The 17,580-nt window shown below is 37.3% G+C and overlaps 1 long non-coding RNA gene across 1 annotated transcript; it reads right to left on the bottom strand.

The window, feature by feature from the left end:
- Positions 1–5,276: 5,276 nt before the first annotated feature.
- On the bottom strand, positions 5,277–15,056 carry LOC107590637 (uncharacterized). Its single transcript, XR_001609805.1, has 3 exons — positions 14,891–15,056; positions 7,155–7,216; positions 5,277–5,317 (listed from the first exon to the last, which is right to left on the bottom strand). It is a non-coding gene; the product is annotated as an uncharacterized lncRNA (long non-coding RNA).
- Positions 15,057–17,580: the final 2,524 nt, after the last annotated feature.

Raw genomic sequence — 17,580 nt, 5'->3', positions numbered from 1 at the left:
CTGTGAGGGTTGAAGATGCTTATGAGTGGAGAGAAGCTGCTATTTACTGGAACTCTGGCCCCAACAAAGGGCCTGAGTCTGTAGGGATTGGGGATGCCCACACCAAAGACCTACAATCAAACAAGCGTTCAAAAGCCTTTTAGCATCATTGCATTAATAGTTGTACACCAAACACAGAACAACATTTATAAGTGCATGAAATGTACCTGGTATGTAAACACTCCATGATGCGAGGTGTTAATAAATAAGGTATTTTCTACATTCCCTACTACTCGAGCTAGAAACACCACATCAAATGAGGTGTTGCCTCCAGGTGGAATGATCTGTAAATAAATGATGGAATGTGTTACATTTATGCAATATTACATACATCACTCACTTTGTCAGTCTGTTAAGTCTGTAAGTGCATAAACAATAATGTAAATATAATATACAAATTTGTAATACAAAATTTGTAAAACAATTTAAATAATTTAAAATAAAAATAGGCACATTATTTTTGTTTATATTATATGAATCTAAACATAAACAATGTTTTTAGCTTGCTGCAAATGCGTTTTTAAACCACCTCTGAATGTGGCTAAAGTGGATGCTGCTGAAAATGTTTTGGACCCAGTTTACACTTGTTTTTAGCATAATCCCATTTCAAATTTATCACCCAAAATGGATGTTAAAACGGGTTGTAACCTTGGGTACCCAAAGAGTACACTGAGTTTACGATGGCTGATGTCAAGTCTGGTTAGCCACAAGCTATTAGCCAGGGCAGAGAGGAGCTGATTTATGCAGGTGTCAGAAACAGGTGGGATGTGTTTAATTTATAACCGCCTAGAGTGCGAGCACACACACACATACTAAAAGCTTTAATTAGAAGTTTCAGTGAGGCCAACGTCCTGCTGTTTTACTGACGTGAATGTGTGTAAGGGTGATGGTCAGTGACTCCCTCCACACATCAGAAATATATAAAGCAAGGAGGTGCCTTCACTGAGGTCTTCATCAGATGAGCTTTGGTGTGAGCTCTGGCATTTATTTATGTCGTCTCCCATGCCAAACAAGAAGATGAGGTTTTACCACACACATCCAGCAGCTGGCACACAAGCTAAAAGAACATTTATTTTGTTCTTTTGTGCTAGGTTTGAACAGGAAGTCACAACTGTCTCAGTACTTCGTAGATCAAAAGTTGAGTCTTTCTGTGATAAATAAAGTACCATTCAAAAGTTTGGGGTCAGGATTTTTTTTTTAGGTTTATAAAACTCTCTTACGCTCACCAGGGCTGCATTTATTTGATCAAAAACACTGTAAAAATAGAAATATTGTGAAATATGAAATTAATGCTGAAAAAATATGCAGTAGCCATTACTCCAGTATTCAGTGTCTTATGATGCTTCATAAATCATTCTAATATGCCAATTCCATGCTAAAAATATTTCTTATTATAAATATGGAATACAGTCGTGCTGCTTAATGTTTTTGGAAATGGTTATAGTTTTTCCAGATTTGTTCAATAGCCAGTTCAAAAGAAACCCAATTCATTTGAAATAGTTTTTCCACTGTATCAATGTACTGTCATTTAGAACAATTTAATGTAATATAAATGTAATATTCCTGACTACAAACTTACAAATGGTAATATACGTAATAAACAAGTCAATTATTAAAAAAAAAAAAAAAAAACATATTTTTCTTCAGGCAAAAAGAAAGATACACCCACACTTACACATACACAGTAACAAATAGGCTTTGTCTGGCATGGAAGCATCAGGTTTACACCAAACATTAAAAGTTCAGGTGAAACATGCTTCCACTGGGCAAGCCTTTGACTCAAAGAGTTGGATCAAACACCCAACCACATTCACACATACATTTTCTGAGAGTTGGAAGTCTATAATACCACTCCCCCTCCCCATTGTACCATATTTCATTTAATGCCACCCTCCTCGTATATTGGCAAGATTTTGCAGTTGGCAGACTAAATAAGGAAATTAACCTGTGATAAATGATATGGTCCCTCAGGTCAGATATCATTGATTTTAGGGTGTAACCAACTAATGTGGCCTAAGGTATTGTCATTGTTTTGAACAGATAACAGGCATAAATTGGTGTTCTAGGAAATGTTTTTTAGCATGCAGTTGCAAACTCACTTCAAAAATAGCTTAAGCATGAATTGTTGTTGATTTTGTCATTTCAAAGATCATAGAAAAAGGGACACAGGGAGGCTGAAGTGATTTAGGGTGTATTCACACCTGTCTTGTTTGGTTCGATTGAATAAAAAATTAGGTGTTTAGGGTCCTATGATTTCCGTGATGTGGAACATGCGGACGGAATTGCGGAATCCAGTCATAAAAAATTTAATTGTGTATAACAACATTATAACATAAAATAATTTCACAATTTGCCAAATTTTGGATGGATACATCAAAATCATATCACATACAAACAGAAACTTAAAGTTCTTCACAGCAACTCGTCAAATCAAAAGTTTGGTTTAACTTGAAGAAATCATGACAGAAATATTAGGCAATAATAGTACTATAATACCACTAATGATAAAATCATTTAGAATTAGAAATTTAGGTTAGAATTAAAACATTAGAATTTATATTCTAAATAATAATAATAATACTTTTTTTATATATATAAAGTCAATTTATTAGAGATGTTTTTGATTATTAATATTTAATGAAACCATTAAAATGAAATCAAAGAAATTCATGGAAAACAGAATTTGGTAAAGAATAAAAACTTTTAATAAAATGCTCTTTAATAATGTAAGTTTCATGATTTCAATTAATTAGACATGCTTTTTGATTAATACAATTTAATTTAGTCCAGAATTTACACAGATTTTATAGGGCCCCAGGTTGGTTGTTTTTAAGTATTTTAAAAAAAGAATTACTGATTTGATGAATATTACCACTTATTATTTAATTATTGATTGAAACAATATTTAAAAAATAATGGATAATTAAATGGATAATGGATTCATGGATAGTACAATTTAACATACAACACTATTATAACAAATTACTGTTACTATATTATCATTATTTTTTTATGTCTAGAGTCTAGATAGACAACAGACTCAACACTTTGATCTGAGTGCAACTCTACAATAGAACCATTCATCACACTCTCCACTGGCGGTATAACTAATGTTTTTCATAGAGGGGTAACTTTCTAAAACAGTTTGACTCATAAACAAGGACCCAAACATCTGCACGAGGCAAGGCTTATGTTAAACCACTAAAATAAACTCATAACGGCTCTCAAACCCTGAGAGTGACAGACAAATTGGGACCCTGGACCACAAAACCAGTCTTAAGTCGCTGGGGTATATTTGTAGCAATAACCAAAAATACATTGTGTGGGTCAAAATTATCGATTTTTCTTTTATGCCAAAAATCATTAGGATATTAAGAAAAGATCATGTTCCACAAATATATTTTGTACATTTCCTACCGTAAATACATCAAAACTTAATTTTTGATTAGTAACATGCATTGCTAAAGACTTCATTTGGACAACTTTAAAGGCAATTTTCTCAATATTTTGATTTTTTTTCTTCCAGATTTTCAAATATTTGTATCTCGATTCTTGGCCACATATTGTCATATCCTAATAAACCATACATCAATGGAAAGCTTATTTATTCAGCTTTCAGATTTTTTAAAATATACACTTAAGAAGTTTTGTGGTTCAGGGTCACAATTAGTCATGCCACTTGACTAAAGACATTATCTCAGATTCGCTGCATATTTGTGGATTAACAACAGAAAATGGCACGTCAAGTTGCACAGCAATGTGTTTGAGAGAAATAAAGCCTGTATCTTGTGAACTTCTCTACTGCAGCTTTAGGATAACACAAACACTGTTAGGAACTAATGTGGATGATTTTAAAGCCCAACTCAAACAGTGTCAGCATGACTTCTGGCTACCCAGTTTAGCCAAAATGAACTAAAAAAAAAAAAAAAGAGCTAAAGGGTGAGTTAACCACACTACCAGCAGATTAATTTGCCATTTTAAGAAGCCATAAAACATGTCAGTGTGTCATGCAATGTTTTAGTGGGGTGTGATCTGATATAGTTAATGCCTTGTGATCAAATATACAAACGTGTCAAGGCATTAACTAGGCTAACTGGTCTGGTGGCACAAACCACAGAAAAAAAAAAAGAAGCTACGACAAAGTCCCTAACACAGCTAAAACAGTGTCAACCACTTCCCAACTGCAATATATGTGTGTGGTGGCGTGCTTTAAAAAAAACTGAAGAGTTGCAATAAAAACACCACTATCAGTAGACACAAAGTTCAATAGAAAATCTGTCTATCCATCAGAAAGAGAGGAAACACCCAAAGTCAATTAGCACTAGGTCACAAAGCTATACATTTTTGTAATAAAAATATACTAAACAGCGTTTGCTTGCTTCCTCATTTTCTCACTTGCGCTACACTTGGGCATGCATGCTAAACTGTATGCAACATGCTGATGGTGTCGACTGAGGGTGTGTCCTCCTGCAGCTGAGATGACGAGTCAATGCAGACAATCGGCCAATTAAATCCAGCCACCGCTAGCATACAGATAAGTAGGCTGGCCAATCCCTCAAGCTGGAAAGCTTTGATTGGTTGAGCAAATGAATAGGCAACCTAGTACACAAAACGTTTATCTACTGGAATTGGTTCAAAACAAGTCTGAAATAACTTCTAACTTATAAAAAGAAATGTGCACATCAAAATTCTCTGGTCTTTTAAGAGAATAATAACTCTTCCGTTTCTGACTCATTGCTCTTTCATACCAGTTCTTCTGCTTACAAACTTAAAAGACAGTGTTGTGCAACTTCACAAACTCGCTATGAGCAGTGTTTATTAGGATGGAAGATAATTACCTAATTTACCTCTGATCCAAAGAGTAAAATCACTGCTGAAGTACTTAAAATGCCACAGCAAAGACACACTGCTCATGCATTCATCAACTGATTCATTAATTCTCTTCGCTCCACTTTGCGACAATTTAGTGAATGCCAATGACTGCCAAGAGTATCTGAATGTGATTAAATAATTTGAAATGCGAAATGACAACTTGTTCCATTGTTTTGCTCATTTGTTGTTCCTTGAGTACAGGAACGTCTCATAGCTTACAGGGAATATTTAGTTCACATGTCTTGTTAAGTACTGAACAAATGTTTCTTGGACAATCTAATATAAACCACATGCTGACTCCGGCCAAGCACGCACAAAACGATGCATGCAGAAAATCTCTGAGGGTATGAAAGTTTAAACCTTACCTTTTTTGACGATATGAGCTAAGATCAATATCAGACTCTGTCTGCAAGAAGAAAATAAATTAAATTAGCCTTTAAAAGTTAGTAGTACTAACATGCAGGACATCTAAAGCAGAAAGAGCAGGTTATAATGACAGACGGTTTAGGTCAAACATCTAATCAAACTGTTTAAGTCTATCCTTTGGACAAGGATCTTGCTATATCTATGGGCTACTGTTTGAATACACTGAGTTTGTGTTAGATTCTCAAAAGAGATGTTCTCACTGAGGTTCACTTCTGGAGGGCTAAAATAAGATGGAAACAGCCGGATGGGGAGTACAGTCTAGTTTATTTATAAACCTCAACATTTCCACAAAAGTCCAAACTGGCATGTACACAAAACCACTAAGATCATAGAGTTCATAGTCCCATTCAAGGGACTATTACAGCTATGCTTTAAAAATGGTTTAGATATTTTCTATTATTTGAGAATAGTTTATTGGGCAATTAAATGCATTTGATAACATAGTTTAGGCTGTCACACCTTTTTAAACCCTAATAAACCATGAATAGTACTGCAAAGAATGACACATACACTACTAGAAAAGATAAAGAAGCCTTTACAGAGACTTATTCAAATATATAAATTGATAAAGCCGTTACAAAATCTCTCAATAACCTTGAGTAACAACTAAATTATAGACAACTGGAGTATAATAATTTATTTATAATTTAAATAATTGTTTTGTGTGTAAATAAATAATTGTTTCCTACAGAATTCGGTTTTTGCAGAAAGGGAAGAACAAAGTTCCACCCTCAACATACCTGCCTATACACAAAATTCAAAATGTACTTTTTTGTCTTGTCTCACTTTCTGTGTCTGTAAGTCTTATATCAGTATAATCAGTATAATTTATTTTTTGAAAATAAACTATTATAAAAAAATTTATTATACTGATTATACTGATATAAGACTAAAAAGACAAAAAAGTTCAGTACGTTTTGAATTTTCAGTTCAGTAAGTTAATGAACAGATGCTAAATGCTAAACCAGATGCTAAATGAATAACTGCTCACACAGATTTAACAGGATCATTTAAGATCTAATAAGATCATCAGTTTGTTCATCAGACTGAATCAAGTTGCTTTGCATGTTTACGTTACCAGACGAAGCAAAAAGATGTGCTACTTTTATTTTTTTTTCCATCTCAACACACTATAATTCCGGTAGCAGTGCATGTACTATATAACTTACATAAAAATTATAATTAAGTAAGTATGTAATTATTAGTAATAATACTATTAAACTATGAAATTGAAAATCTTTGAAAATTTGATTAACTCTGTTTGCAACAACACTTCAGCTGACAGTTTGTTCATCAGACTGAATCAAGTTGCTTTGCATGTTTACGTTACCAGACGAAGCAAAAAGATGTGCTACTTTTATTTTTTTTCCCATCTCAACACACTATAATTCCGGTAGCAGTGCATGTACTATATAACTTACATAAAAATTATAATTAAGTATGTAATTATTAGTAATAATACTATTAAACTATGAAATTGAAAATCTTTGAAAATTTGATTAACTCTGTTTGCAACAACACTTCAGCTGACAAGACAGTGTTACTATTTTTGTTGCTGTGCAAAGCACTGTGACTAACTACTTTTTTTAATTGAACTCTTTTCTGTAGATTGTCTCACTACCTTTTAAATAAAGGAATCCAGTATTATCCACTAATAGTGACAACCGTACTTTTTCCATCATTTATTGACAACATCAAGCTTTGTGGTATTCAGTGTAGTCACAGCTTGTCCAAAAATGGTGTTTTGAGGAATTTCCTATGGCCTTGACACTGCAATGCAAGCTTCATGCTATCAGCCATCAGTCACAAAAACTTACCTGCAAGAGGCCTCCTTCCCCAAAGTGTAGTACCTCCAGGATGTTGTCTGACTGTATGAAAGCTGTAGACAGAAACAGAAAATTCCCATGAGGCTTAGATATCAGCAAACAATGCCATGCAGGTTGATGATTTGAGTTCCCAGTGTGTGCAAGAGGCTCTCTGAGAGTGTATCGGATTTGGGCACAATTACTCATCAGACAACACAAAGGACTGAAGAGACAGGGAATCATTACAGTCATTTTACGATCATTCGCTGTCTGGATTTGTCTCGAGTGAGCTCTTAATTGAGGACTTTGAAGAACCGTATAGTTTCACCGTCTCATGCATTACGGTGTAAAATAAGCTATAGTTGCCACGGCTTCCTGGAAGCAGTTTTTGAGGCCAGGAAACAGCAAAAAAAGCAAGCAAAACAAATGGAAATGTCAGAAATGGATGCGGTCTGATTTCAGATGTTTTTATGTTAGTAGCTTCATCACTTTATCAATGCAATATCAATATGCTTCAAACAGGAAACCACTGCTGACAGTCAATGCACAAGTATGGGCACAAAATATAGATAAGTCAACCATAAAAGCGTTAAGTGATATCCATACTGTCAGCTAATTAAACTTTTCTTGCGCCTATACAACATAACATCAGAAGCCCTTTGAGTAGAAGCAGATTTTTTACAGATTAACAGATGGCTAATGGCAAGTCCTCCCAGAGCTGCAGGGTTCTCATATTCAGCTTCATGTCAGTATACTTGCAGTGCTATTATTAGTCTGCAGTTCTGTAACTCTAGTGAAGTTTATAGTGATAGAGGCCAGTCACGCTCCCTCATATACACTTTCAGAGGTACACAAAACACGCATCACTTTCCACACCACATCATGTTACATCATATAATTAACTTAGAGAGGTGGAGAGTCCATTTCATCAACTAACATTAATTAAATCTTGAGTTGAGTGTCAACTGGACCAACTCCAAATGTTTTTATATTTGGGCAAAAAGGAATCAACCAATAACTGTGGGCTGCATAATTGCAACACCCCTGTTTCTGAGAATGAATAAGTCTCAAAAACAGGAGTGTTACAATTAGGGGTGGGAATCGCAGGGTACCTCACGATACAATATGAATCACGATACATGGCTCACGATAACAAAAATATCACAATACAGCGATTCTGCGATAATCGATATATTGCTAGACAATTCTTTACATCACAATATCTGTCTAACTATGAAAACAAAATGCCTGTGAAAAGGTTAAAGGGTTAGTTCACCCAAAAATGAAAATTGGCTTGCGTTTTACTCACCCTCGTAGCATCCTAGGCAGGGCTCCAGACTAACATTTGAGAGCAGTGGCACCAGTGCCACTAAGTTCTACAGATGGTGGCGCCAAGAGCCGATTTGGTAGCGCTGGGGGTGGTGTGTGGGAGTATTAAAATATAGATAATTTAATCATAAAATTACTATTGTTTTGCATTAATAAGTGCAGTTGCTAATAATATTACATATTACATTTCTTGTTTATTTTTCTTTTGTTTATTGTTTATACAGATTTGACAGTAAAGCACTATGCTTGAGTTAAGATGCATACAAAATTATTTTTTATTAACAACAGTAACTGGTGCAAAATCTAATTTTTATATAGAAAATGTATATATTCCACTCTTATTAAATGTACCATTATTCTTCTAGTATATGGAACTGACCAACTTCAGTGATTATGTGTGATTTACATTTAGTCATTTAGCAGACACTTTTATCCAAAGCGACTTACAAATGAGGACAATGGAAGCAATCAAAATCAACAAAAGAGCAATGATATACAAGTGCTATAACAAGTCTCAGTTAGCTTAATGCAGTACACATAGCAAGGGTTTTTTAAATAATATAATAAATAAAAAGAATGAAAACATAGAATAACAAACACTTTTTGATATAAACACTTTTATATCACTTCCGCCAACTGTCATACGTGGAAGCCGTGCTGGCGGATGACGTAGCATGTCGGCGTTGCGTGATTAGTGACGAATGCGGAGAGACAACAAAACAAAACGCCGGTCACGAATTAGAAGTACAAACCGAAGATTTGCAAAGAAAAATGTCGGAGGATTTCGATGTAAGCCAAGAGGAGACTGGTTTTCCTTTGCTAAAGTAAGGAAACGTTGCTTCCTTTGCTCCTATAAACAAACTCGTGAGACTAGCATATCTCAGAGGCGCGCGCTCTGCGCATATGTCATCCGCCATCCGCCAGAACGCCTTCCGCGTATGAAAGATAACAGAAGTGAGAGAAAAGTGTTTATTATGTTTGAAATATGGATATTGTTCTTACAAAAACGCATGGATTCACTACCGAAGGCCTTTATTCACCCCCCCGGAGTCGTGTGAGGGATGTTTTATTATGAATGCATGCGCTTTATTTGACGACTTGTGGATTGCTCAACTGCAACACCCGCTGACTGCAATGATACAGCTTGGAATAGCCAGGACAATTTTTTATATAACTCCGACTGGATTCGTCTAAAAGAAGAAAGTCATATACACCAAGGATGCTTCGAGAGTGAGTAAAACCAATTTAGATTTTTGGGTGAACTAACCCTTTAAAGTGCAAGTTTTCTCTTTGTATTCAAGTCCAAACTGGTAGAAAACAGCATAACATTTCTGTAAAACAAATTTTACATGCTAAGTAAATTAATAATTTTATTCTTGGACTTATTAAAAGCTTACACTTTTCTTTGTGTGTAAACCAACACATTAAACTGCTTATCAACTTTACATTGAGGAAAAAAATATATATACTTAAATGATTTTAGCAAATGGCTGCAATATAACAAAGAGTGAAAAATTTAAGGGGGTCTGAATACTTTCCGTACCCACTGTATATATAAGCCTGGTACAGTTATAAATTTACCTGGAGTGCTTTCTCAACATTTCCTCTCCTCTCATCATAAAAACAAAGCCCCGCACACATGACATGCAGGGAAAAATAGCTGTTCACATTGCTTCTTTTGCGCACTCGGTTTCGTTATTTCAAATGTAGATGCGTGGCAAGCACACGCACTGCACACTTCTGCGCCACATTACGGCTCTGACGAGGTTTTGTTTCGTTGTCCATGCCATAGGTGCAGATTTATGTTTCTGCCCAAGAAGCTCAGTCTTTGCCATGTTGATCTGTAGGTGATGTTCTTTCATCCATGCCGAGATGTCCGCCAGGTAGCCTGAGATCCGTGCAGCTACCGTTGGATCATCTGGTTGAAATGAGAGATAGAGCTGTGGATCATCAGCATAGCAATGGTAGGAGAAGCCATGTGCCTGTATGATGGGACCCAGTGATGTAGTGTATATGGAGAAGAGGAAGGGTTCAAGAACTGATCCCTGAGGAACCCCAGTGACCAGTTGATTTGCTTTGGATACCTCCACTCCCCAGGCCACCCTTGAAAGACCTACTAGTGAGATAGGATTCAAACCAGCGATGAGAGGGTGGACAGGAGGATCTGATGTAATATTGTTTTTAATATAATAGCCTAAATTTTTGTCTTATGCATTGAATAAACTTGTCTTATTTATGAATAGGGATGGATTCCGAGAACCGGTATTTTTTTGGACTGGTACGTAATTGAGTCGATACCGGAATACCGATAAGCTTCAGGACAAACAATACTGTTATCGATACTTGCGTTGTTTTACCTCCGTATACTTCAATGTTAACAACGAATTAGAAGCTGCTGCTTGTCATTTTCCTTCACTGAATGATGTGGCCGAGGTTTGCTCGACATGCATGTGATATCCATGCACATGTGCGGTGTGTGTTTGCGTGCAATCAGTCATCGTGGCAAGAGTGAAACTTTGAAAGTGTGGGCTCACGTTACAAAACTAGGTGACACCAGTGTCAGATGCAATATATGCAGTAATGAAATAGTGAACAAAGGATATAGTACTATAATGAAACATTTACTAACAAAATACAACATCTACCTCTAGCAATGCGCTGTATTAGGCTATGTCTCCGGGCTCCAGCTCCAACTGCAACTGCAACTCGCGAGACACATTCACATCAATGGTTGATTCGGTAGAGTTACACTCACGTAGGGCTGGGTGATTTTGCAAAAAAATTAATCTCGCTTTTTCCAGAATGTTTGACTGATTCTCGAATTTTTACGATTTTTAACTAGTCAAACTGAAAATGTAACTACAACATAATTCAAGTTACTTTCTTTATTAACCCTCGAGTTAAAGAAAATTTAATTCCAAATGCAGCACACAAGAAGTTAAACAAATCACTTGTTAAATATCTTTGCAGAAAAGATGCAAAAACTAGGCCTACAACTACATATTGTACAAACTTGTCTTATACATATTGTGTTCAGAAACAGATGAATAAATACTGTAATAAATGTATTGCTCATTGTTCATTCTTGTTAGTTAATACATTAACCAATGGAACCTTATTATAAAGTGTTACCAAGTTTTCAATTTTAAAATATTTAAAATGTAGTGCACAGTCGTTATTTTTGTTTTCTTCACTTACAAAAAGTATTCTCATCGCTTCATAACATTATGGTTGAACCAATGATGGCAGATGGACTATTCTGATGATGTCTTTCATACTTTTCTGGGCCTTGACAGTGTAATTTACTTGGCAGTCAATCGGAGAGTCACAAGACTCCCGGTTTCATCTAAAATATCTTAAATTGCGTTCCGAAGACGAACAAAGCTTTTACGGGTTTGGAACGACATGGGGGTAAGTGATTAATGACAATTTTCATTTTGGGGTGGAGTTTCCCTTTAAACCGGCAGTACTAAACATGCTGCCGCTTGTCATTAAAGGGATAGTTCACCCAAAAATTTTAATTCTGTCATTATTTACTCAGTCATGTTGTACCAAACATGTATGAATTTTTATTCATTCTTGTGCTAAACACAAAAGAAGATATTTTGAAGAATGTGGGTAACCAAACAGTTGCTGGTCCCCCCTGACTTTAATAGTAGGGGAAAAAATATATGAAAGTCACTGGGGACCAGCAACTGTTTAGTTTCCCACATTCTTCAAAATAACTTATGTTCAACAAAAGAAAGAAACTCATTCAAGTTTAAAACAACTTGAGAGTGAGTAAATGATGACACAACTTTAATTTATGGGTGAAATATTCCTTTTATGTTAATAAAATAAAACACAGAGAAAAATAACTCGCTGCTCTTGACTGAAGAACTTTAATACAGTTGCTAAAGTTCAGCAGTAATAAAATTCACTTCATATTTTTTGCACCAAATAGTATCGATAAGCAGTATCGGTATCGATCAAATGTAAATGATACCCATCCCTATTTATGAATACTTGAATTTTGACTATGTATTGCTGTGCAGTTGTCAGTCAAATTGGTGGCACGATATTGCGATAGCAAGGGGATTTTAAATAGATATCAGATTCACAACAAGATTCCACAGTGTGTGATTGATGCTTACAGAAAGAGTCTGGCACTTCAATGTTTAAAAGCATCTTTACACATCAGAGATCCCTTACCACATTTATACGTAACTGCTCTTTAAAAAAGCCTCAGATACAAGATGATTCATTTAAAGTAACACACAAAACCACCTGCAAAGAGGTTTAAAGCCTTCTAAACATCCAACATACGACGAACAGGGCATCTATATTACAAATCCCTACACTTGAAGAGCTAGTATAGTGGAATTTCATGGAAATTCAAGTTCTTAAACTTATGCTTGGTCAAAGAATACCACATAATTTAATAGGATACTAACCAAATGCAGTGAAAGCTTGTGTTCCTTTCAACAAAAGTGGCTTCTACACACATATTAAAAGGGGTCGTGTTTAGTCACTATTTAGTGTGGTATTTTTTGACAATGTTCACTCATCATGACAGTAAAATAGGGCATTCTAAGTCAATATACTGCAGTATTTCCTCTCTCAATAAGTAGAAAATATGGTTAACACCCAGTCATGCATGAAAAAAAATACTGTCTTGTACCGTGAAACCGGTATAATTTTGAAAAATACCGTGATATACATTTTTGGTCATACCGCCCAGCACTACTACCTACACGACACAAGTAGTGATAAAAAGTCATCGGCCAGGCTTATTTGTTGCCTCTTTGTATTTCCTCTCAGTGTTACAAATTCCCCCCCAAATCTTGTCAATGGATGAATCTTCCTTGCAAACCAAAACGCAGTATCTATGCCATCACTAGAACTGAGGAAAAGGGCTTAAATACTTTTTGTAACTGTTTTGATACAAAGTTTCCCACTGTGCATAGTTGAGGAAAAACCTCTCACAGAACAGATGACAGCCCAGGAGACTGATTTCAACAAAATGTGTAACAGTGTATTGACTATTACATACTGTCCTTGAGTCAAAATGTTCTACAGACATTGATGTTGGTCACAGACAAGCCCACATTGTTCAACCAATGACAACTGACAAGTAAAGGGTTACTTCACCCAAAAATAAAAATTGTGTCATCATTTACTCACCCTCATGTTACCCTGAATAACTTATAATTTTTTCCAGAAATGTCTCATTGTTTTTGTCACAGTTTGGTAACCAAGATTCTTCAAAATATCTTCTTTTGTGTTCCACAGAAGACAGACTGAAAAAGGTTCACACACAACATGAGGGTGAGTAAATGATGACAGATTTTCCTTTTTGGGTGAAGTACTTTAATTGTCTGTTGACATTCAGAGACATTTCAATACAGGTAATAAACTAAGTCAAAAATAACAAGCACTGGATTTATTAGGTCATCTGCCCTGTCAAGCGGTTGATATCTGGATTATGCCAGAGCGCCCTGACTATTTCATTTGCAAACACAACTAAGTGTTCTGCACTTTGATAAGACTGTTTACAGTGTCATGTCTGAGAACCTCTGAATTTTATTCAATTAAGCCGAACCCCTCAAATGCAAACAGACAAATCAATTTCTATATAACACACTGCTTTAGTGCTTAACAACTAACTACTCTCAGTGACATACAACACTACTGTATTTAACTGTGCTTGAGCAAGTTGAGCAACATGAAGAAATATAGTAAAAACTTGCATGAACTTGCAGTATGCAGTCACCACCTTCTCCTCCCTCTCCAACTTGACATGTCACTGACAGACTGGGCCTCAGAAACAAAACTCTCACATTAACACTTTACTTTCAACCTTCTGCTCTTTTACCCACTTGGCATTGATTTAATGTGATGTTTAAACATTAAGAACGTTATTTTCATCGGGTAAAACTTCGTGCCAAACCGGCATACATTAGTCAAAACAATCTTAAGACATTAACTGGTCACCGGTGGAGAGTGAACATAATCATTTAACGTGCTATTACAAAGGTGGAAACCTATCTTGAATGGGGTTGAGTTTTGTAACACATTATCCATTGTTTTGTTTTTGAGTAAAAGTAACTTCAGCCAGGTAAGTTAAGGTGTTCGCTAATGTAATATGACTAAGCCTGTTAGCTTCAAGACTCAAGCTAAACTAATATCTCTGAGCAATATTATCCAGCAGCTTTACGTCAAGAAAATCAAAACAGCAAGAGCAGTCACATGTCATCTAACCTAGCTAGACTTGTGACTTCAATATTATGGATAAGGCTTGACTAAATATTGATTTTGTTCGCTGGCGCGCTACGGCTCGAGGCTAACAGTTTTTAGCTTACCGTGAAGAAGCGGTATGCATACAGCTATACAGACTCACGAAAACCAGCTACAACACACAACACGCTTCAGGAGGTTACCTTGTTTGTTCGCCTGTGCCACGTGAATAAATGCAATAAATAAAAAGCGCAGAAGTCCAACACATGATGATTTTGTTCGTGTTGGATGTGGGGAACTCTGTGTTGTGTCCTTGCTCGCCATCCTGCTGCTGCTGTTTCTCTAACGTTAGCCGTGCTCGCTCATATAAACAGCGCTCACGAGTCACTCAGGAGAGACACACAGCGGATTTGACAGACACTACAATTCTGGGCACTCGGTGCAATATTGCAGTTATGCTAAAGAAAATTACGTTTTGAAAATAATCCTTAAAATGATGTACACTTACATGAAATATAAGACTTACAATATATTATTTTACATGTAGAATAACAATAAACGTTTTCATTGTAATTTAATTTAACCTAAATTATTATTAATACATTACACATTTTATTTTAAAACTGTTTATTATTGTTGTTGTTATACTCCCATAAAAACAGTATTTTACCAACAATAATAATATGCATACCTTATAGTTGAATAAATAAAATGAATACGTTACACATATGTTGCAAATATAAATACAACATAGTTCACTTTAATTTTGTTGAGGTAATTTTGTTGTGGTTCGTGCTACTTGAGCGTTTCTGTAGGCCTATTTGGTTGGGTTATTTATTTGTTTGTGTTGTGAAGATTTGCAGCTTGTTTTGTATTTGGTTGTTTTGCGAGTATTTGCAGCACATGTGCTGTCAAACTGATGAAGATGTTTTCTTAATTTGCTGGTGCTTTTTCTATTTGCATGTGTTTTCTGAAGTTGCAGTGCATTGAGCTCTCACGGCTACCGTAATTATTATTGTGACAATGTTCGTAGTAAGGAAGGAAGAGGGCAGGGTAAGCTTAGGGAAAATCGTGTGTTTTTATTCAATGAAAACAATCATACATCACAAAAGTCGCACTCTCTGTGCTTTCAGACAATCTCAAGTCTCACAATTACTCGGTTCCTCGGATTTCTCTGGCTTTTAGCCTAGGCGAGCACGCACGAGTTCTCCGTCCCGTCTCTCTCCCTTTCCACATTCTCCAGTCGCTCTTTTATCCATTCTCCCCACGCCAATGACTGCAATCAGACACCGGTGTTATCATTTTGCACTTGACATACTTACTCACCGCTCGTCTCCTGACCTTCTCTCCCACTGCAGACCTCGCTGAACTATGCCCGCCTTGCCACATACCCCCACCGCCCGACTCAGGCCTGAGACCCCTCTGGCCTGCAGCCCCCCCCCACCACCTCCATTTCTGGAGAGAAAGTTGGCTACAGCCATCTGTGCCCCTGGCCTGTGGACCACCTTGAATTTAAAGGGTTGTAACGCCAGATACCAATGGGTGATCCGCACGTTGGTATCTTTAATGGGGTGGAGCCACTGCAGGGGCGCGTGGTCTGAACAGAGAGTGAATTCCCATCCCAGGAGATAATAGCGGAGGGTGAGAACCGCCCAAGCACACCTTTTCAATGGTGCTGTACATCGTCTCTCTCTTAGAGAGCTTTCGACTGATGTACAGCACCGGCCGCTCCTCTCCCTCTATCTCCTTGTGACAGGATGGCTCCAAGCCCCCTGTCCGACGCATCCGTCTGCAGCAAAAACGGGAGAGAAAAGTCAGGAGAGTGTAATAGCGGCCCACCACACAGAGCAGCCTTTACCTGGGTGAAAGCCTGCTGACACAGCTCCGTCCACTGGACCGGATCTGCGGCTTCCTTTTTAGTGAGGTCAGTCAGCGGGCTGGTGAGGTCTGAATAATTAGGTACAAACCTTCTATAATATCCCGCCAGCCCCAGGAACTGCCTCACCTCCTTTTTGGTCTTGGGTCTCGGACAGGTCGCAACTGCTGCCGTCTTACTAATTTGGGGACCCAAGTGGAAACCCAGATACCTGACCTCCACACGCCCAATCGCACACTTCTTCGGGTTAGCCGTTAGCCCGGCCCCTCTCAGCACTCGCAGGACAGCCCGCAGATGCGCCATATGACGTTGCCAATCCTGACTGTAGATGATGATGTCATCCAGATAGGCAGCGGCATAGGCAGTATACGGTTGGAGGATTCTGTCCATGAGATGCTGAAAAGTGGCCAGTGCCCCGAACAACCCGAAAGGAAGCGTAACAAATTGGTGTAATCCAAATGGCATTGTGAAGGCTGTCTTTTCTTTGGATAAGGGCGATAAGGGGATCTTCCAATACCCTTTGGTTAAGTCCAGTGTCAAGTAAAAACTAGCTGTACCCAGCCGATCAAGCAATTCGTCAACCCCGCAGCATTAGATAAGCTTTTGCATTTGATTCAGATTGAATTTCGACACCACATTCACCTTGCGATAATCCACACAGAATCGAACGGAGCCGTCCATTTAGGTACCAAAACTGTCGGGCTCACCCAATCACTGTGGGATTCTTCTACTACTCCCATCTCTAACATCGCTTCTAATTCAGACTGAACCACTTTCTTTTTGTGTTCAGGTAATCAATACGGCCGGCTGCGCACTACCACGCCCGGTCAGTCTCAATATGGTGCTGGATGAGATTGGTTCGGCCGGGCAGGGGCGAGAACACGTCTGCAAACTCGGCTTGCAATCTTGCTACATCAGTGAGCTAGGAGGGCGAGAGGTGATCTCCCCCTGGGGCCAGAGCGAGAGATTGGACTTTAAGGTTAACTTCTGACCTGAGATCTTCCTCTCTACTCACTG

This window comes from Sinocyclocheilus grahami, unplaced genomic scaffold, assembly GCF_001515645.1.
Source record: "Sinocyclocheilus grahami isolate Dianchi unplaced genomic scaffold, SAMN03320097.WGS_v1.1 scaffold131.1, whole genome shotgun sequence".
NCBI classification, from domain to species: Eukaryota; Metazoa; Chordata; class Actinopteri; order Cypriniformes; family Cyprinidae; genus Sinocyclocheilus; species Sinocyclocheilus grahami.
The sequence above is the reverse complement of the archived record's forward strand: the minus strand, read 5'-3'. Positions and strand labels throughout refer to the sequence as shown.